The sequence below is a fragment of the Gymnodraco acuticeps genome, unplaced genomic scaffold, assembly GCF_902827175.1.
Source record: "Gymnodraco acuticeps unplaced genomic scaffold, fGymAcu1.1, whole genome shotgun sequence".
Classification (NCBI taxonomy): domain Eukaryota; kingdom Metazoa; phylum Chordata; class Actinopteri; order Perciformes; family Bathydraconidae; genus Gymnodraco; species Gymnodraco acuticeps.
In genome coordinates, this window is record NW_022991216.1 from 4,195,821 (window position 1) to 4,216,190 (window position 20,370).

Below are 20,370 nucleotides of genomic sequence, written 5' to 3' on the forward strand. Positions count from 1 at the left end.
TTTTATTCTTAGCTAAGCTTACTTAACTCTATATATAACTGGCTGAAAGGAGAGTGTATTTATTTTTTCTTTGATCTCAAAGAGCATTTTTGAGTGGTTTGACAAATCAATTTCAACGCAAGTCTACTCTTAGCTTTCTCCAGAGCTTTCAACTCTCTGTCACATGGTCTTCATCAATGTACTGTATGGAGTTTGCTCTGTTGACATGTGAGCTTAATTGCTGTAATGATTTAATCCATAACACTTGATGATACAGCTCTAAATAAAGCCATTAAGTGACCCTTGAGTTGGGATTTTTCTGTCACAAATAATGCTTCCAATGCCCATAATGAACTTAAATGCTTAATTAATGAGTGGCTCTTGAGATTTTAGGTCGTATTTCAATTAATTATTTACTTGGTAACAGTTCACTCCATATGGTTCACCCAAGGCAAATGTGTGATGCCACTCACATGCTTAAAATTTAAAATCCTATTCTTGCTTTTTAAGAATAAGAGGTTTCTAATGTAGGCTGTACACTCAAGTGCATATGTCTAAAAAAAGTGGTACCAAAGCGGCTGTTAAATGGAATTTAAACAGGGATTTTGATAATGGGTGACTACCAGAATACCACATGGTTATTTTATGTTTCTGGGAAAGCACTTCTTACATTGCTGAGGCTACAAATTTGTCATTCGCTTGTTCTGTTAGTTTACTCTACAATCAGAACTCTGCATTTAAAGATGATGGGATAGCTCACTTAATTAGATGTTGCCACTTCTTCTTAAACCCGAGGCCTACGAGTTTCTCAGCTCGACAGCTCACCACTTTAGCACTTCTCATACCCCGTCTGTGGTGAACAACCCCTCCTGTTATTCCATCTTGTCATTATGAATGTCACAACTCATCTCTTCATATTTTTTCAAAGTGGTTTTGGTGTGTCTTTCACACTTAATCCTGCCTTTTGACTCGGGCCTGTGAAGTCTGCCTCACAGAGTGACAAACACACTCTGATTTGCCTCTGCTGAATCAACAGTGGGATTCACCGCCTCTGACATCGCCTTCACCCCTTTACGTTTTGTTTTTTCAGCTGTAACAAAGCTATGTGTGCCACAACTGTGATGCCCCTGAGAGATATGACAGTGTAAAAAGATATGATAGCTGTCGTGAGGCTCTGATGTTTTGATGGTGAGCACATGTGGGACACACACTTGGAAAAAACGTCTGCCACCCTTGATTCCTCTCTGGTATGTCCACAGGGAGACATTGAAGGTTTAAAGTGGGACTGGAATTCCAAACAAGATTGTGTCTTTCTGCTGCCTGACTGTGAAAACAGATTAAAATCATACTGACCAGTGCAGCCAGGAATGTGTTGTACCTTGAGGGGGGAAATCCAACAGCTCATCACACCTAACCAAACATGTGTTGGAATTGCAGTGCACCATAGATATCAAGGAGGCCTTCTTGGTCCTAAATTATGTAATTAACATTTTGTTTCAGATTCACTCTCATACTGTATAGCAGAAGGTGCATCTTATTTTGCTTCTTCTTAAATAACTTTTAAGAGTAATTACAGAAGGAAAGCTTTAGAAGATAATAACTACATTCCTTATTTAACATTATGATACCAGGTATTCAGCATGGGAATGGGCTTAGTATACATCCCCTACATAACAAAAAAGATATTCAGTCACACTTTAGATTAAAACCCGCAAATTACAATTCAAATATTCTGTCAAATATATATAAAATACTTAAGTGGTCAGATAAAGGCAATAAGAGCAGGTGAAAATGTAATGGGACATTAAACAACAAACCAAAGTATTGGACAAATTCAAAGTTTGACCATTGATGAAAAGTCACCAAGTGATGGCAATCCATCTGATATAACACTAATGTCAGTGTCATGGTAGAGCTAGAGGAAAAGTGTGAGGATAACCAAAGTCTGTATGATTGATCCTCTAGGCCCCATGGACACATCTGTACCACTTTTTATGGCAATCCAAACAATTGTTAAGATATTTCTGTCTGCAGGAGGAATAGCTTGCCACACGTCTCAGTCAACTGGTCTAGGTTCTTCAACTGTTCTCTAGAATTGTATAATAATATCATTTTGAATAAAAAATAATTAAAGGCATAAACAGCAGTCTTTTTTCTACAATGTCCTTTGACATACTGTAAGTATGTCAGTAAATCATGGTTTTAAGATAAATGATATGATATAATATTGTATTGCACAGTAAAAGTGCCTTGTCCCCCAGCAACAACAATACTGTACCCTGTAAGTGCAAAGTAACTACAGTTTCATTCATAACAAATATTAACTTTTTCAACGTATTTTTATTTAACCCCTTTATTCCCTAACTTCTCCTTTTCTTGCCTTCTGAATACATATTTTTCCAGTTAGGTACCCAGAATAGGTTCGTTATTGATCCCTCATATGTAGTAAATCATTATACTGTAATTGGTGGGTTGTATATTGAACAATCTTTCAAATGGCTACCAATCAGTTGAACAAGTGAGAATTTAAAGATCCACATTGGGAAGCTAACACTGTAGCTCAAACTGCATTTATTGGACGGATACAATAATGTATTATTTGTTTTAAATTATATATTATATTGGTGTTTCCATTGCACTCTTTTGTGCTTTCATTCTGATTGTCGAACTGAAGGTCAGTGAGGAGTTAACAATGATCCCAGGAACCAATTGATTGATAACATCAAGGCTGGTATTATTGACAATAACTGCAGAGCTGTTTGGCTTCCGCACAGAGTCATGAGACTTCCCTTGTGTTCTCACTGCATTCAAATTGGATTTGATTGACCGCGGAGCACAACAAAGAGGGCACTGGCTCCAGTTGTTCCCTTCTCAGTCTCAACAGTCTCAAAATAGTCCATTCACACTCGTCCAGTGTCGTGCAAAGCATGCATCAATATACAAAAGTTGTTGTTTTGCACTATTCCTGCACAGCATCACACTGAATTTGTTGAGAATAAAAGATTGGAGAGTGGGAATGGGAATGGGAGATGGTGCATGCAAAGACACATGTCTGGAAAGAATGCTAAGTCTGCTCTCTGCTGTGCAGCATATCAGACATGTTGGACCTGAATAGATGTTTAGCTCTCAGAATGTGAGGCATTGACTGGTGTGAGCTGGGAGACTTTAGCTCAGCTGTTAGCCTCCCAGTTAAGGTTAAGACTCAGATTTAGAGAGAATGTGACATGCCGACTACACCCAAATGTAAATGCTATACTGTGTAAATAGCTTGATTTAAGGGTGAGAGATCCTTAAGCAACAACTGCTTTAGTAGGTGCAGAATATGTTCAATGCTAACTATACATGAAGAGGAAGTAGATTGGTTGGAGAACAAACTATTCAGATCAATGTTGTAGTTATTAACCAACAGCCAGTAAGTCTGCAACTAACAATGACTTTCAGTATAGATTAATCTTTCAGTTACACTCAGGATTAATTGATTCATCGTTTGGTTTCCATAAAAAGTTAACAATATCATCACGATCATCCAAGTCCAATTTGATCCCATCAAAATCCTTGTAGTACTGTTTGCAGTCCAATAAGGATCAAGGTAACACTGTGAGTATCCATGCATAACTATTCATTTGACTGAAGTGGAACACTTTTATATAAGCTAAAGAGAACCAAAAGTCTTTAGATGCCTCAATATTGGCAATAACTGATGGAAAGTCTTCAATCCACGAATTATTAAAAGGACTATTCTGTTGATTGCATATTCTGACCATGAAAAGAAAGCCCTTTATACGCTATAGGAAGAAATGGCTAAAATAACATACACATAATGAATCAGGTCTAGCTCTTCAACCATATGGCTAATATGCATATTGTTGGTCCTTATGGTAGCGATGTCATCTTAGTCAAATCCTCTTCAATTCAAACATGAATTAATTTGCATGTCATTTATTGTAAATATACCTGGCTCCGCCTCTAATGAAACAGCAATTAAGGATACTGTTTCCAGCTGCTTATAGACAGTTTAGATACAAAGTAAAAGCATCTAAACAAGCTTTAAGTAACTAAGTAAAAGTACTCAATACGCAGATTGACCCATTTCGATATCATGTAAACTAATGTTATGAATTTTAGTTAATGATGTATTAATGTTTGACTGAAATGAATATCAAACGTAACCAGTATTTAATGCTTTCAAAAGAAATGGAGTGGAAAGAGAGTTAAGTAGCATTAAATGAGGCTAGGCTACTCATGTATACTGAGTTACTTTTCTATCACTGGTTAGTCATTATCAGTGATGGGAGAAGTACTAGGTCTTGTACTTGAGTAAAAGTAGAAGTACCAGAGTATACTTTGTTAAAAGTAAAAGTCCTGCAATCACTAGGTTACTCAAGTAAAAGTACAAAAGTATTGGCATTAAAATATACTTAAAGCACCAAAAGTAAATAATACTCATTATGCAGATTGGTCCATTTCAGAATAATATATATGTTATGTTTTGATAATAATTATTGATGCATTAAAGTGTTATCAAAGATGGTAAAGGTGCAGCTAGTTTTAATGACTGTATACTGCAGGGCTTGTGAATTTACTCCAGGTGTAACTAATGTCTTATTTAAGTGTTGATTATATTTCACACCATTAATCCAAAACTGTAAGTAAAAATTGTTCTGAAGTACAGTATGTGAGTAAATGTCCTTACAGTGTAGTTATTTCCCAACTCTTGTCATGATGTTTGCATTGGGCAATAGCTTTTATTGCAGAAATCTTGGTTTTATGCAGCTCATTTTCTGAAAATGAAAAACGAAATAGATTTCATCGCCTGCAGCAACACAGCAGTGGCTATAAACATAGATTGTAATTGCATATAGTGGCAATAGATAAATAATGCATGCTCCTGAGTGCAGAGCGAGCAGCGGTGATTGGAGGATGTGGGAGGTAGCTAACGGCTGCAGTCACTCCCATCAGCGGTAGTCTGTCCGGGTGCAGAAGAGAGGGACGGAACCATTCATTCTTCTGTGGTTCCCTTCCCAGAGGAAAAACGTGGAGGATGAAGAAGACACACTGAGATAAGAAAACAAAACAGGACCAACCACGACAACTTAAACTACACAAAGAAGAGGACACAAAAAGATTCAGCAGGATTTCAGAGGCGTCGCTTAAAAAAACGTATCGGCAGCAGTTACACGTAAGTAGTGAAACTCTTTTTTAACACGACTTTTCTAGAACAACAGAGACATTTGTTGCCTGTGAAACAAGCCTACGTTACAGAATATCAGATACACGCTTTGTGACTTTTTAACTTAGTGTTTCCACATATCTTATTGGTGTTATTTTCTCCAAGAGCTAATGTGAAGGGGAAACTCGTGGCAGGAAAGCCGAGCAGACTGATGCTTTTCCAGGCAATGCAGCAGCACATATGCCCCCTATTATGTGATCCAAGTGTGACAGTTATCAGTGAGAGTAACGCATTGAAATCGTCCATTATTACGGTTGTAATCAATATGTTGTCTCCAACATCTTTAGAAAACTGACCATGCACATGGTTTAAACAAATTATCAATATAAGAACGGAAATGGGGTTTGAAGTTGGACTGTTGTCATCAAGAGTTGACACACATATTCAATTTATCATAATGTTGACAGCAAATCTTCACAACTCTTAATTTCAAATAGGGCAATTGTATTCCTTTCTTTAAAAAGTCAAATATCAACATAGTTGCCAATAAATTAACAAACTAATCAGCTCTGATAGGAATAGTCATTAATTGCAACAGTTGTATACAAAGTATAACTTTAAACAATTATTTATTTGCTTTTAATTAATCCATTTAGTCAGGCCATGTGCATCATTGCTAGAAAAAGATGGAGGGACGCATATATGAACAAAAAAACTCCTGCTAAGTCTATAAATGTTGATTAAGGTCCTTAAATGATGTCTCCAAAGCTCATATTACTGTTTAAAAAATTCTTGTTTTGTTTGACCAACAGTTTAAAACCATATGTGCACTTTACTATCAAATAAGGCTAACAAAAGAAGCTGAGAAGTAGTTATTGTTTTGTATTTTGTCTTATTACCTATTACCTATTAAGCATAACATTCTCCCAGCTCTACATACAACCAAGTTTGGGGTGTTTTCCACGGGGGGCCTATCAAAAGCGTCATTAACCTCAAAACACCTGATCCTTGCACTGTGTGACAGCGGATATATTGAAGGTCTAAGGTTGCTCTGCTGTTCTTACTTCAAGAGAAAGTCAGTCACTGTTCTTGACAAAGTGAAACAGATTATTGTCTCACCTGTAGACCTGTGTTTGTGTGTGGAAGAGAAAAGGCACCTGGGGGGTTTTCCTTTTTGTATATGAACTCTTTGGACCATAATTTAACCACATTTAGGAACAATGTTATCTTCATAGGAAGAGCCCTGCAGTACTTTGATTTCTCTCAATACGAAGCTTTTCCACGTGTGATGCTCACAATGTTTTAAAAGGCAAAGTGTTCATGAGGGATGTTGTGTTTTTGATCCAAACCCCAGCCACTGATTCATGTGGTAGGAAACATCAAAACCTGGACTGTCTTTTTCCAACTGGAATTTGCTTTCTCTGCAACTAGATCAACACGATAGATGGTACTTTAGTTGTTATTGTTTTCTTATCATGCTAATTGTTGTTGTTCAATGTAGTGTTGTCACTTTAGTACCAGCAGCGGTCTCGCTCATGATTCTATATTCCGTAATTAGTTTGAGACATTTCTTTTTTTTTTCAAAGCTTCAGATGTTTAATGATGCTTAGGTCATCACTAAATGAGTGACTAGCATTACAGATGGTGGTTTGTTGGAGTTCACTGTCAGGGTTTGCCAGTGGTTTGAGTGTATGTGCCAGTGCACGTGGTCCCTCAGGGCTCTGTGTTTGGCCCATTAAAAAAGGCTGGCCTTCTTTCATTACGAACCTTAGTTTTGGCCACAAGAAAAGCAAAAAAAAAGTTTGTTCCTCTCTCTTGGCAGCATGACAGCGCAGATGCTTAGGGAAAGTTATTTTATGTCTTTTTTTTACTCTCTTTTCCTTAACTAAATGATAAACTTCCAAAGCATGGAAATAAAATATTAACAGTCTCGTTTTCGGTGCAGTTTGGGGAAAAAAAAACTACTCCGCCATTCATTGAGACCACATCATCTGCCTTTTGTGTTTTTTCTTGAGCTTTGATGGCAGTGTTTTTGTTATTAATCCAGGATGCTGGCTGCAGTTTATGGGATTGGGTCAGCATATGTCTCCTGGTATGAGGACTGTATCATTGGAGGAGTTGATCTACATCTTCTCCATGCCTGATGGAAATAAGACCTGGGCACTATCAGTGTGTGCTTGAAACCATAGCCAGTGCTGTGATGTCACCATAACTAGAGTGTGAAATCCACTAATTGAACGGCTGCTCTTGTGTCAGAGGTTAAACCAGATTACTCCGGCCGGCTGGGACTAACATCTGGAATACAGTTTGTTACACTAAAGCCCTGCTGTGGATATCTTCCAGTTTAGATGGCCCTGATAACAAGGCTGGTTTATATGCATCGTATTTCCTCAGACTACTGTTGGACTCTTACATGGAGTTAGGATAATCACTACCCCGGCAACATCTGTTTTTGACAATCTGTGCTTTTTTTTATTCATTATTTAAACCCGACAGTATTCGTTTGTTTCTCAGCAAGTGCGGTTAATAAAACCTTCAACAGGAGCATCCAGGAAACCAACACACACAGTTTTTCTTTTATTGTGTGTTTCTGTACTAAAGATTGTTTATTTGGCTGTAAAATTGACGTAATGTAAGGAAGTAGTCCTAACAAATCAGACAAATCTTAACTGGGTCACATTACGTTATAAGGTTTTCCATTGCAAACTTCTAAAAGGAGCTGTGTGTCTAAGTTATTAATGTTTTTAATAGAGCTGCTCCAGAGATGGTCTGTTTTACCGGTACTGGAAAAGTCTGTGTCACAGTCTGAAAAGCGTCCGAGAGGCTTTGTTCTCTGACATTTTCCTCTGTTATCCGTCTGAGGGCTGTCACACAAAAAACTCAAGTTTGAACACATTTCAATCTAATGTTATTTTTCTTGATTTAATTTGAACTCAACCTATGAATCCAGCCAAAAACAAAAATACACAGTAGATTTGATGAATGAACAAATTCTTCATCCGTGCCATAAGCAAAGAAATAAAAAAAAGCCTAGTTTGCTGGCAACAGGACATTCAAGCTGAAGAATGTGCTCATTCAAAAAGATAGTATATCATTTTTTCCCATCTTTCAAACAGTAGTTCCAGTTTCGAATAAGAATATGAAGTGATCGCAGACAGAGAGCTCTTACTGGTTGTGTCCTTTGTTTATACCTTCTAGTACATGAATTAAGTCACTGAAATTGGGTCTGTTAGTGAGTCGTAATGTTAGTTTTGGTAGCTTTCCAAATGAAATGCTCATCCCTACCCTCCATCAACCTCTGAGTTTCATGTCAGTGAGTTACTGTGGTTTTACAACTTGTCAGAGAGCAAAACCGAAGCTCAAACTGTATCACATCCATGTGAAATGTAACAGTGTCCAGCAGCGTTTACATGATGAGTTTTCTCATGTGGCCTTTTGTTCTTAAAGGGGTCCGTCCGACCTATCATGCAAAAGGCACTTTTTGATGTCTTTTATACATAAAGATGTGTCCCCGGTGTGTCGGGGAACTCACGCAGCGTCAGAAAATAAAAACCTCTCTCTTTTCCTCCGTACCCAAATCTCTAAAAACGGGGCTACAACGGAGCTGATCCAGATTTGTGTCCGATATGACGTAATATCGGAAATGTAGGCTGGCTTTACACCCACGGCCCTATCAGAAACGTTGCTATCAGAAACAATGCCCGACTGTTTTGGACGTAATATGGTCGGTGCATGTTTGCATTAGCATCGCTAATAGGGCTGAACGATTAATCGATTTTAAATCGAAATCGCGATTCAAGATGATGCGATTATCAAATCGCAAAGCCTGCGATTTTTTAAAACTTTTTATTTATTTTTTTTACAATTTATTTTTTTCTTCTTGTGTCATCCACACCAATCAGAAGTGCTGTGCTCCACATGTACCAGCCATTGTTAATCAATCAGAAGTAGCCCATGATAGAAGGTGATAGACAGATTGATCCAATCACCTGCCAAGTATTTTTGAAAGTGCCTGCCCTTTCCAAATGGCTTCCAATGGAGCTTTCCTAGATAGTTTGGTGAAACAAACCATCTGAGTCAGGTTAGTAATGCTCCATCACATGTTCTACATCTAAAAGGGTGAATCTTTAACTGAAGCTTGACTTTAAAGCAACCCAACGGAAGTTTCATGTAAGTTTACGGTACGTCCACACAGCAGCTTTTCAAAAATCTTGAAAATCTTGGAGCTGGGCGTGTCTGAAAGCTTGGGGATTTTTTGCGAGCAACGCGACCAACAACCAATCACATGAATCTCCCGCCCCCGACATACAAAGCAAAAAACCCCGGGGATTTTATGCGAGCAATATATATATATATAAAATCCCCAAACAGGCGAAAACCTACCAGTTTCACCCACTGTCTCTGCCACCTCCCTCCATACCTGGTTCCTCCGGTTTGTATCCCGTTAATAGTTCTGGTCATAAAGAACCGGGTGATTTGCTACCGTAATTTCTCGTTTGGAATATGAGGAAATGAACTGCGGTCTGGTTCTCCCTGCTTACACGCGGTTTGATTGGCTAGCGCTTGTACTGTCAGATTTGCATAAACGGGATTTGATTGGCTGACGCTTCCAGCTCAGCTTCAAAAGTTGAACATTGCTCAACTTTTGAATCCTGAAAATCCTGGAAATCCTGGAAATCTTCTCTTCGCTCCCCCACAATGCAGTTCGGCGAAAAGCGAGGCAAAGTGACGTCATCCCCATTCAAAGTCAATGGGCAGAGAAGCGTTGGAAGCGGTGGAAGATTTGTTTAAAGCTGCTGTGTGGACGTACCGTTAGTTCTTTCACTCGTAGCTCGGGCTGCGGGGGTGCTAGAGACGGGAGTTGATGTTGATACGACCTTCCTAGCCGGAGTTATGGCCGCATTTTACAATAAACTTCCGTTGGGTCGCTTAAAAATAAATATCGCAATTCGAATCGCAATATTTGTCAGAAAAATCGCAATTAGATTTTTTCCCAAAATCGTGCAGCCCTAATCGCTAACACTCAGAGCTAACCTGCACTGCACAGAGCATGTGTGTGAAGAAGCAGGAAATAAAAAGGAACTCACCTTGTGGTATAACCGGCAAGAGAGAAAGCCTTTGAGCTCCAGACTGTTTCAGAAATAATCCTTGATAATCCATGATATGGCGTTTCATCACCGCAGTAGCTGCCGGTAGCATCTCCCGCAAGAGCTCAGCCCCTCCTTTTTTTTTTTTTTTTAAAGCTTTATACCCCAAATCAGCACTTTTGAAACAGGAAGTGAAATAGAGGGATATGAGGCATGGCTAGAATAGGTGATCTGTTTGGTATTTTGAGCAAAACACTTCATAGACATGTTTTTTTATGTATTTTTATATATCTGAGACCTATGCTACTGCCTAAAAATAACATGATAGGTGACCTTTAAACCACTGATTTAACTCTCCTAACCCTCCACAGAATGATACGAAACCTTCGTGTTCTCTTTATGTGTGTCCCCCCCCCCCGCAGTGGGGCAGTCATGCACACTGATTAGATTAGGCAGCGCTTGAGCTAATCACCCTTCCCTCCTCTGCTTACTCCTCGCCTCCATTTTCTCCGACTCTCTCTCCGTCCTCTCGGCCCCCCTGTGGCTCCCAGAGATGAGCCTCTCCTGGGGGTACATCTACCTCCAGCGGCTCTACAGCCTGCCGTTTACTGGGAAACCAGCAGGGTGTGGCCCTCCATAATAACAAAGCCCTCATCCTACACTTGTCCCCTCTGTCTATTGAGGGTATGCCTGTGTGGAACATAGCCTCTCCAATAGAAAGAGACATCCAAAGAATGACTTGTGGAGGTCAGAGAGGGGGGAGCTGGACCCTCCTGTCGGGTGAAATGAGGAGAAAGAATCTGCAGTGGGTTTAGTTCCTTTGTGGCGAGCGGGGGGTCAGTCTCAGGGGAAAGCACGGCAGACGGACGGTGCGTTTTGCAGCTGCATGGCCCCCAGCACTATATCTAGTCCCTGAGCAACTGCAGGCTCATTAAACTCTGCTTCTTGTGTTCAATTCAGTTTATGGCTCTTATTTAGCGTAGCATCTCCTGTGTTTTCCTTCCTGCCAAGCATCCTGTATTTTTCTTTTAACCAGCTAGTCTTGTATCAGACATGTTTGAATATTGATTAGCTGGAACCGTCACTCGGGGAGCTCAGGCTCACAGCTGTATGCTAATCATTAAGGGTTATGACCCTCCACAATAGGCAGTCTGTGTGTAATGTGCGATAAGGCGGTATCATATGCTCAGTTTGGCTTAGGTCATGGAAAAGGCTTTAAGCTGTATGGAGCAGAATACACAAGATTGCACATTGTGTTTGTGTAACAGCTGAATGTCATCATTTGCTATCAAGCTGTAGTTGGTTCACAGTTTGTTTTAGAAAAAGACAATCAGCACAAAGAGATTTAGTCTATTCATTAATTTATTTGTAAACAGGGGTTGTAGCTTATTATTTTTCATTGACCAAGTTTCATCTTTAAACAAATAGTTTCACATTTAGGGAAATATATTCACTTTCCATAAACAAGGGCGATACCACTCTCATATGCTAAGTGTGAAACTAGAGCTAGCAGGATGTTAGCCGAGCTTAAAAGCTAATCAGGGCTCTTTCCAAAGGTAAATCAAATAGAGGACTAACACCTCTAAAGCTCACTTATTAACACCCTGCATCTTGTTTGTTTAATCTGTAAACAATGTAAGTATTGCACAAAGTTATCAAAAGCCACTAGCCTCCTGCTTCTATTTTTTCTAAGTTAAGCTACGTATCTGCGTGCTAGGTCTAGCTTAGTGCAAACCTAAATGAAAGTGTTGTCAATCTTGTCATATACAGTAGCCTACCTATAGCAAGAAAGAAAATCCGATAATATATTGAACTTTTGCTTTAATAAAAAGTCTACATTAGGTGGAAATAGTACGGGTTCAATGGTACAAATGATATAAACTGAAAGTAAATCCTCACATGTAATTGTCATTTTTGTCAGATAAATGAACTCTTTCTGTCTAAGTTTCATCATGCGTTTAAGATCACTCCACTCTTTCGAAACAACAGACATGTGTATGTGTCTCTATCGCTATCCTTTTTATTGTCTGCTAGTCTAAAATCAATCAACTAAACAACTCTAGTCATTTAAGGGAAATATTGATTTACCTTTTAACTTAAGCCTAGCTCCAAAAATCCCCTTGTCATACTGGTTAAGCTTCCACTTTCACTTGTTTTTACTGTAACTGCTGAGCACAGAGGTGTCATTTGTAATATGGTTTCCATGAGGAGGGTTTTACCAGCACCATGGAAACAATATTGTGTTTTGCACTGGACGGTCACCGGTCATTACCAGCCCTGCACCACTGGTAGCCAGAGAGCAGCAGGACCAACGGCTCAACGCTCCCTCTGTCTTTCTCTGCATCCTGTCTTGGCCGATTTTTTAAATAGTGGTGACTCATGCTAAAATATAAAGCAGGTCATGGTTTGACCTAATCCTGCTCACATTACTAACTGTATTCACAGTAGTTGACCGGTTTCCCCCATTAGTAACTGTTTTTATAGTTGTATGAGTTTCCTTTCTCCAACAGTAGCTACGTTTTTGTAACGGTAATGTTGATTTTTAAACACAGAAGCAGGCTCTCTCATTTTTAGACGGCAACCATCAATTCACACTACAACATCTATACATGGGTAATATCAGATTATACAATTAAATCCATACGCCCTTTTGTGTTTTTTTGTTTTTAAAAGTCTCAGTTTTGGGGGGAAAGGTTTAGCAGAACGTTTTAAGGGGTGTGCAAAACCTTGGAAACTTCCGTCAGCTTTTCCTCTAATCTCCCCTCTGGTCATTGAGCAAAGATCTGCCTAATGGCCTGTGCAGCTGTGAATTGATTTGTAGTGTGAGGGCTCTGCAGGTGAGGGTGACCACTGCACTGAACTGGGATGGGATAATGTTACAGCACCTGTGGGACCACACAGTCACAAACTTCAGCACAAAAACTAGCTTTATTGTGAGAGTTTTTTACCCCAATGTTTTGTTGGTAAATTGGGAGAAAGACTTAGATTCTTCCCTATGATTTTAAAACAAGATCAGATCATACACCCCAAAGCTCCAGCCATTATAACAAGCTGATACAAACAGGGGTAATTGAATTAAATCGGCATTTGCCCGGCTAGTTTTCCCAGCCACAGATGCATCCTGTTTGATCCAATCTCAGGTATGATCAGCACCGACATGACTCCGGTTAAATCAACAGTTTCAGGTTCAGCCCAGAGTCAACTCTCCCTTCTACACTGAACTCATAACCTTTCAATTAAAGTTATTTACCAAGGGAAAGAATCTTTGAAACAATAATAGACGCTTCTGCAAGCAAAAGTGGGTGTTTCTATAATATTTACCCCCAACTGTCTTGATCGGGTTGACATGTTGCTCAACCCAAGCCTTCATAAAAGATGCATACTTGCAGGGAATGAGGCATTTCTTTGTTTGCTGTTGTCATTTGGGCCGGCCTTCGACAGTTAAGTGGTATTTGCACATCTGAAGACAGCAGGGATTACGCCGTCCCTCGCTGCGAGGCAGAAGGGAGAGTAAACACAGGCTCAAGAAAATGGATTCACAGAGGGCAGTAATGATAGTCTGAAGAGACAGAGCGGGGCATAAAGGAAAATAAGTTTCAGAGAAGAAAGAGCAAAGAGTAGAAAATAAATGACTGAAAGAGAAGGTTAAGCTTTTGTTTCACAATTAAGTTCAGCGGCTCTGGTCAGACATCTGTGATCCATCTCCCAGGGGCAAGAGTCTGGAGCTGCCTTTGTGCAGCCTTCCTCCCCCTCCTCTGTCTTCTCCCCCCTACATCAGCGCCATGACTTCCCTTTGACATCCTCCGTGCCCCAGAGATCATTCACTCTGTGGGGAACCACTTTTTTAATATCTGCCTCTGACCTCCACAAGTCATGCTGCCCTTCTGTCGAATATTTACATCTGAGAGGCTCATATCCACACTGATTTGGTTTTGAAATATTGTTTTTCCTCTGATTTGCCCTTCTTTTCCAACTAAGCTGACTTTTTTGACTATTTAACTGAACCCATTTGGTAAACCGTCTCCAAAGTGCATTGATTTTAAAATACCTGTACTGTCATTTAGGTGCAAAATGAAGCAATTCCAAAAGGCAGTTGCAAGACAGACATGTGATAAACCTTCAACAAACAGTGCCGGTTGGTTAAGACAACTGCGTGAATGTCTTGGTATTCTGTTTTGGTTTGGCTGAGCACACATTATAGGTGTTCATTGTAAACATTTTCTCTCCTGATTTCATTTTTAAAACCTGAAGGCACCGATCTGACTTATAGAAATGAGCCAGATAATGTCATTTATAGCAGAAATGTTACATAATTACAAAGAAAAAAAAACAGTTGAGCGTTAATTGTTCATGTCATGTGATTTTAGTTCCATAATGACAGCAATCCTGCAGATCAGATTGATGCGTTGAACCCTTTAATTCTTGGCTGAAACATCACTAAACTAAGGGCACAAAGAGTAACATGTTAAATAATGTGTTATAGAACTTTAAAGGGTGGTTCACCCAAATTATACTTCTTACTTACCTCTAGTGGGATCTAGCCACAGACCTCGCTGTAAATGTTTTTTTACTGGAACTACTTTTCACCTAAGAAATAGTCCCTATGAAAACTGTTGACATAGTAACACTAGGACACTGTTTCGTTAATTATTCCTCGCTAAAATGTCGCTTCTGATTGCCTTTAGCATCACAAAAAGGAATATGTTTACCTTTCTTTGATTAGGAAGGAAGCAGAAAAATCTCAGGGATGTATGTTTTTGTTTTTCTGATGAATTGAGCGGAAAATGCAAGGTGTGGACTGTGGACTATAAAACTTTCAACACCTAAACGGCAGCTAAATTTAGGCAGTTGAATGGCCCTCATGCACTTTCCAGATCATGTAAACACTTAGCATCTTCTCAGGATGGTTAGGCACGGTAAAGCAGCCGTTAAGGCTCCGTTACTGAAGGGCCATTAGATTCCTTGGGGCCAATGGCCCGTGACACTAAGTGGGAATCTTTATCACTGTGGTTATCACAGGTTCAGAGGCTAGACAGGAAATATGATGCCTCTAAAAGACAATTACAGACATGATAACACAATCGAGCGAGGCTGCAGCACATATACTTTTGAGAAAGGAGGGGTGTGTGTGTGTGTGTTTGAACTCACGTGAAACCTCTTTGCACATTATGTCTGTCATCATGTCTGGGAGAAACTTGGCGCGCATCCAATTCAGAGAAATTACCCTCCTATCCACATTAAAGGGCACTTAATACACCTGTCTGTTATCATATAAAGATGGAGAGAGACCTTTCAGAGACCTCAAACATGACTTCACCACATCGATTCTGAACAAAGAAAATAAGTTGAAAGTCATATGTTTTCAATCTCTTCTTCTTCTTTGATTCCATATCTGTTACTTTTTTTTGCCTTAAAAGTGCTTTATCTCTAATAAGAATTATAAACCAGCCTCGCTGAATGCAGCCATGTGTTGTGTGTAACATTCAGCTAACAGACTAATCACTGCAAGGTGATGTCATCTGTGTGTGCGGTCTGTGGTTTACAGGCAGAAACACACACACAAATGTATATGCATGTATGTAAGCACACACACACACATACGAGAGGAAATTGGATAGAGAGTGTGGATAATCATTGCATTAGTGCAGAGTGTGTAATGCCTGAGGGAGTTAAGAGCACCTCGTGTTTTTACTTCACAGACCCAAGTCTTTTGTAACGGCTTGTGTTAAGTGTTTTTTTTTTTAAGGAGGTTTGTGTCAAAGAGAATTAAAGAGATAACCAGGGAGATAGAGCTGGACGTTAGTGGTGTGGGATCATCTAAAAGGGGCATAAAGTAACCGAAGATTGATTTTTATGTTCAGATTATTCTTTTAAAGAAACTGATGACCATATTTAAAAAAACACATCAGAAGTAAAGCCTTTCTTTTTCTTTAAAAAAATTCAAAGGTACGTGAAAACCTTCAGCATATATTGTTTAAGCTGCAGCAAGTTAGCTAAGGCTAACATTTTATGCAGCTTAAAGTATAGTAATTAGGGCTGTCAAGTTAACGCGTTAATAACGCGTTAACGCAAAAAAAAAATAACGCCACTAATTATTTTAACGCGATTAACGCATGTGTATTTTTTGTCCTCGGCCGCCCCGTAGTTTCAGAACGCATCGAGTTTAAAATACCATCTACAAGCTGATGCTGACAGCCCCGCTCCTGCCGCCCACTTGTGGCAGACCACACTTCCACGCTCACCGGCAGGCACCGACTGGCCATCTGGAGGACCGGGAGGGTGTGTGTATGTGTGGCCCGAGCGAGCGAGAGAGAGACCTTACGTGCATTGTTGTTGTTAGCATCTGGTGCTAGCTAGCTGCGCTAACGGATATGGAGCTGTTTAAATGAAAACAGAGGAGCGACATTTCGCCACAACTGCGCCGAGCACTTGACTTTATGCAGGAAGCCAGACAGTGGGACATTGTACGAAAAGTCAGCACACTCAGCACGGATAGTGCGCAACATGATTGCAGCGTCCAGGCAGCTCCCGTTCGAGCATATGCCTTGAGTTGCACATAGCTCCAACGATCCATCACACACACACACACACACACACACACACACACACACACACACACACACACACACACACACACACACACACACACACACACACACACACACACACACACACACACACACACACACACACACACACACACACACACACACACACACACACACACACACCATTTGTATTGTATTATTGTATGAGAGAGGTTCCAGGTTGAATTGAGGCGAATATTTGTAATGTTCAGAGGTTGTTGTGTTTAATATTCATGAGAATATTTGTCATTGTTCAAATGATAATAAACATTAGCATAAAGCATATTTGTCCACTCATATGTTGATAAGAGTATTACAAAATATTCCTCTAAGGTACATTTAGGAACAGATAAAAAATGTGCGATTAATTTGCGATTAATCGCGATTAACTATGGACAATCATGCGATTAATCGCGATTACATTTTTTAATCGACTGACAGCCCTAATAGTAATATCAAAATAAAATAAATAAAAGTTTCCTTTAAATTCTGGGCCATTTACGAGTGAATACAGCGACTAAAGCGTAGTGTTTTGTTTCCTACTGTAAAAAATAAGTGGAAATGTGCTAGTGTTTTCATACTTGACTCCGAGTCTGCCTTTTTCTATTGCAGCAGTAGCATAGGCTTATGGGTAATGTAGTATTAAGACCTTTCCGTACCAAAATGACACACAACATGCTTTCTAAGAAACAAAATCAGAATAATTAAACTTACTTTTATAGGTTTGTTAGATAATTGATCTGCCTCTGTTCACTAACATTGAGGATATCGTTTTTAGAAAGAAAACTTAAATGCATATAAACCATCTTTATGAGCGTCAGTGAAACGTCGTTGTTTTTGGCCCCCAGTCACTGTCAGCAGACTGAGCTCGCACCTAAACCCGAAGCGGAAGCTGCACAGGCTCCAGAACCCGACGGTTTCTCCTGCTCTCTTTGAAGAGCTCCTGGCACGGCTTTCAAAGCCCCTCTGTCTCAGTGCTGGCTCCTAAAATAATGTGCGGTAAATGTAATACAGCTGCCCAGCTGAGCGGGAACTGACAATGCTTATTATTCTCCAGAACAATAATTGCTTTTATTTATGCTTTTTTGCGATTTTTCTATTCTACATTTCATGAATTCTACACGACCAAGTTACGCGTCGTTATCAACTAACACTTTGTATTTAATTTCGGACTGGAAATATTGTCCCACATGTACGATACTCAATCCACTGAGCGGTTTATGTGGTGCTGATGCAGCAACAGTTTGATAGTCCTGTAAAAAATGTTCCAGTAAAACACACACACACTCACACACACTGCCTGCGGAGCAAAATCATGAAGTCATTGTTGGTCGTGTCTGTTTTGTGTTGAATATGAATAGACAGCAGCTGTAATGTCCATTGATTGTTCCAGTCTTTAGACGGAGGCTTACACTTACAAAATACGCATTGTATTTCTCTAAACTCCAAAAACAGATGTTCAGATGAATGTTATTTCCTAAAAATCTAGTTTTTACACTCTGTACTTGAAGTATTTGGCTTTTGGATCAGGTGCACAAACATCTATCTGTGTGTATTTGTACTCTTTAAATATTTTCTCACGGCTCATTCTGCGATTGCTCTAAATCGCTTGTTTGAACACTTTGCAAAAGCAATGCATTGCAGTGATTTGTGTTAGAGAGGGAATGGGTCTGGTAAACTGGATGCTTCCTAACACCTGTGTTTTGTATGTTAGCCTCAGGGAGGAAGGGGGGGCTGGTTATTTTAATGAGAATACTCTGTTTAGCCTCACATGCCTCTCATTACTGCCCAGAGAGTGAACAGAAGAAGAGAGGATTGGAGACATGAATGGTAAACAGATGCTCACGGTACTGGAGGATGCATTATTAGTGCTTGACGTGTCACAGTTTTAATAAGTCTACCTTGGTTTGAGATTAAACAGAATCCACAATTTGCCCCTGCATGTGCTACTGAAACACTTAAAGGAATAACTTGACTTTTTGGGAAAGCAGTTGGAATTAGTTTCTTTCTAGGGCTTAAATTAGAAGACCAAGCTACAGTTAACGTACCCCAAAATAAAGACTAAAACCGAAGAAAGTTTGGCTGCAACCTCCATTAATAACAATAATTTTCACCATTGATACATGTGCCATACAACCACTTTCTTTATTAAAATTACAATGCAAGTAAAACTCTATTTATATAGCACCCTTCTCAACACGAATGTACAAAGTGCTTTACATACAGTACACGATACAAAATACAATGACTGACCAGACTGACCAGTTTACTTTGAATGGAAGTCCATGTTGTTGGTTAGCTGTCTGAAAAGCATCCGGGGCACCCTGATTGAAAATGTTTGATTGATGCATGGATTTTCAAGATTATTTGTTTTAAGATACTGTAGCAGGAAAAAATTGTTGTCAATACATACTTTCCACACAATAAAACGTCACTAAATGTCTTGTTTTGCACAATCAAAAGTCCAGAAACAAAAATAATGCAACGTACTATCTGATAATAGGAAGAACACCAGCAAGTTCTCACAATTGAAAACCTGAAACCATAAAAAGTTCGGCATTTTTTGTAAAAAAAACAACATTTTGACTGATATACTTATCATTGCAGCTCTAGGCCAAATGTAAAAAACTAGTGCCTCCAAAGCTCAGTAATTAACATTTTATACCTTGTTTTTTTTTTAAACTGAAACCAATACTAACTCCATGAAGTTTGTACTGCTGGGCCAAGACATAATCTGGCAATAACCCACCTGTACAACCACAACTCTATGTATTAAACATAATAAGATAATAAGAGTTGCTGGTAAGAGGTAGGTCCCCTTGCTTTAAGTTTTATCTCTCCATATTAAACAGATATGAGAGTGATACCAGTGTCTCTCTTGGCAAGATAGAAAATAGGCTGATAAACCAAATGTTCCTTTTAAATGTTGACAATCCAGCTCCCCTGTTCCCACAGCCCCTAAATACTATAAGAAAGACCCTTTTGTGGTGGGCCTGGCTGCAGTGAGCATACCTACAGACATCCCCCCTGTCCCCACATAATAACCTGCCTCCAGCTGTGGAAGCTTCACCAGCTCAGCTCCAAACAACCAGTGCCTTAACTAGGAGGTATTTCCAAGTTTTATGCATTTTTTTGGCATCACTTTAAATGGTCTGAGAAGCAGCTGGAATGCCACACTTTGGGAAAATCCCTTCAATTTTTCTCTCCACTTCTGTAATTGGAAAATGCCCAACAAAGAGTTACCCTACAGAGGTTCTCCTCAGGACAAAACTCTACTGAGGAGATGGCTGTAGGAATATTATTGTTTTTTTTTCCATTCACAATTTACCGTTATGTTTATCCGGCCCTTATCTCTGTGACTGAGAATTTCGTGGAACTTATCTGTAAAATTGAGGATCCTGTTTTCATCCCCTGTGCTTCATCAGTTCGCAGCGTGAGAAAAAAGATCAGCCAGTGTGTAAACTACTCACAATAACATGTAAAATGACATTTAAAAAATCTAACTAAAACGCAGCAGATGTGACGTCAGTGTCAGGTTGTATAGGGC

General features: G+C 39.5%; 1 protein-coding gene across 1 annotated transcript in view; it reads left to right on the top strand.

The window, feature by feature from the left end:
* Positions 1–4,925: 4,925 nt before the first annotated feature.
* Positions 4,926–20,370, top strand: part of lhfpl2a (LHFPL tetraspan subfamily member 2a) — a 42,640-nt gene continuing 27,195 nt past the window's right edge. Inside the window, exon 1 of the mRNA XM_034238820.1 lies at positions 4,926–5,158. The gene's annotated coding sequence lies outside the window, so the exon portion shown is untranslated. The remainder of the gene's footprint in view (positions 5,159–20,370) is intronic.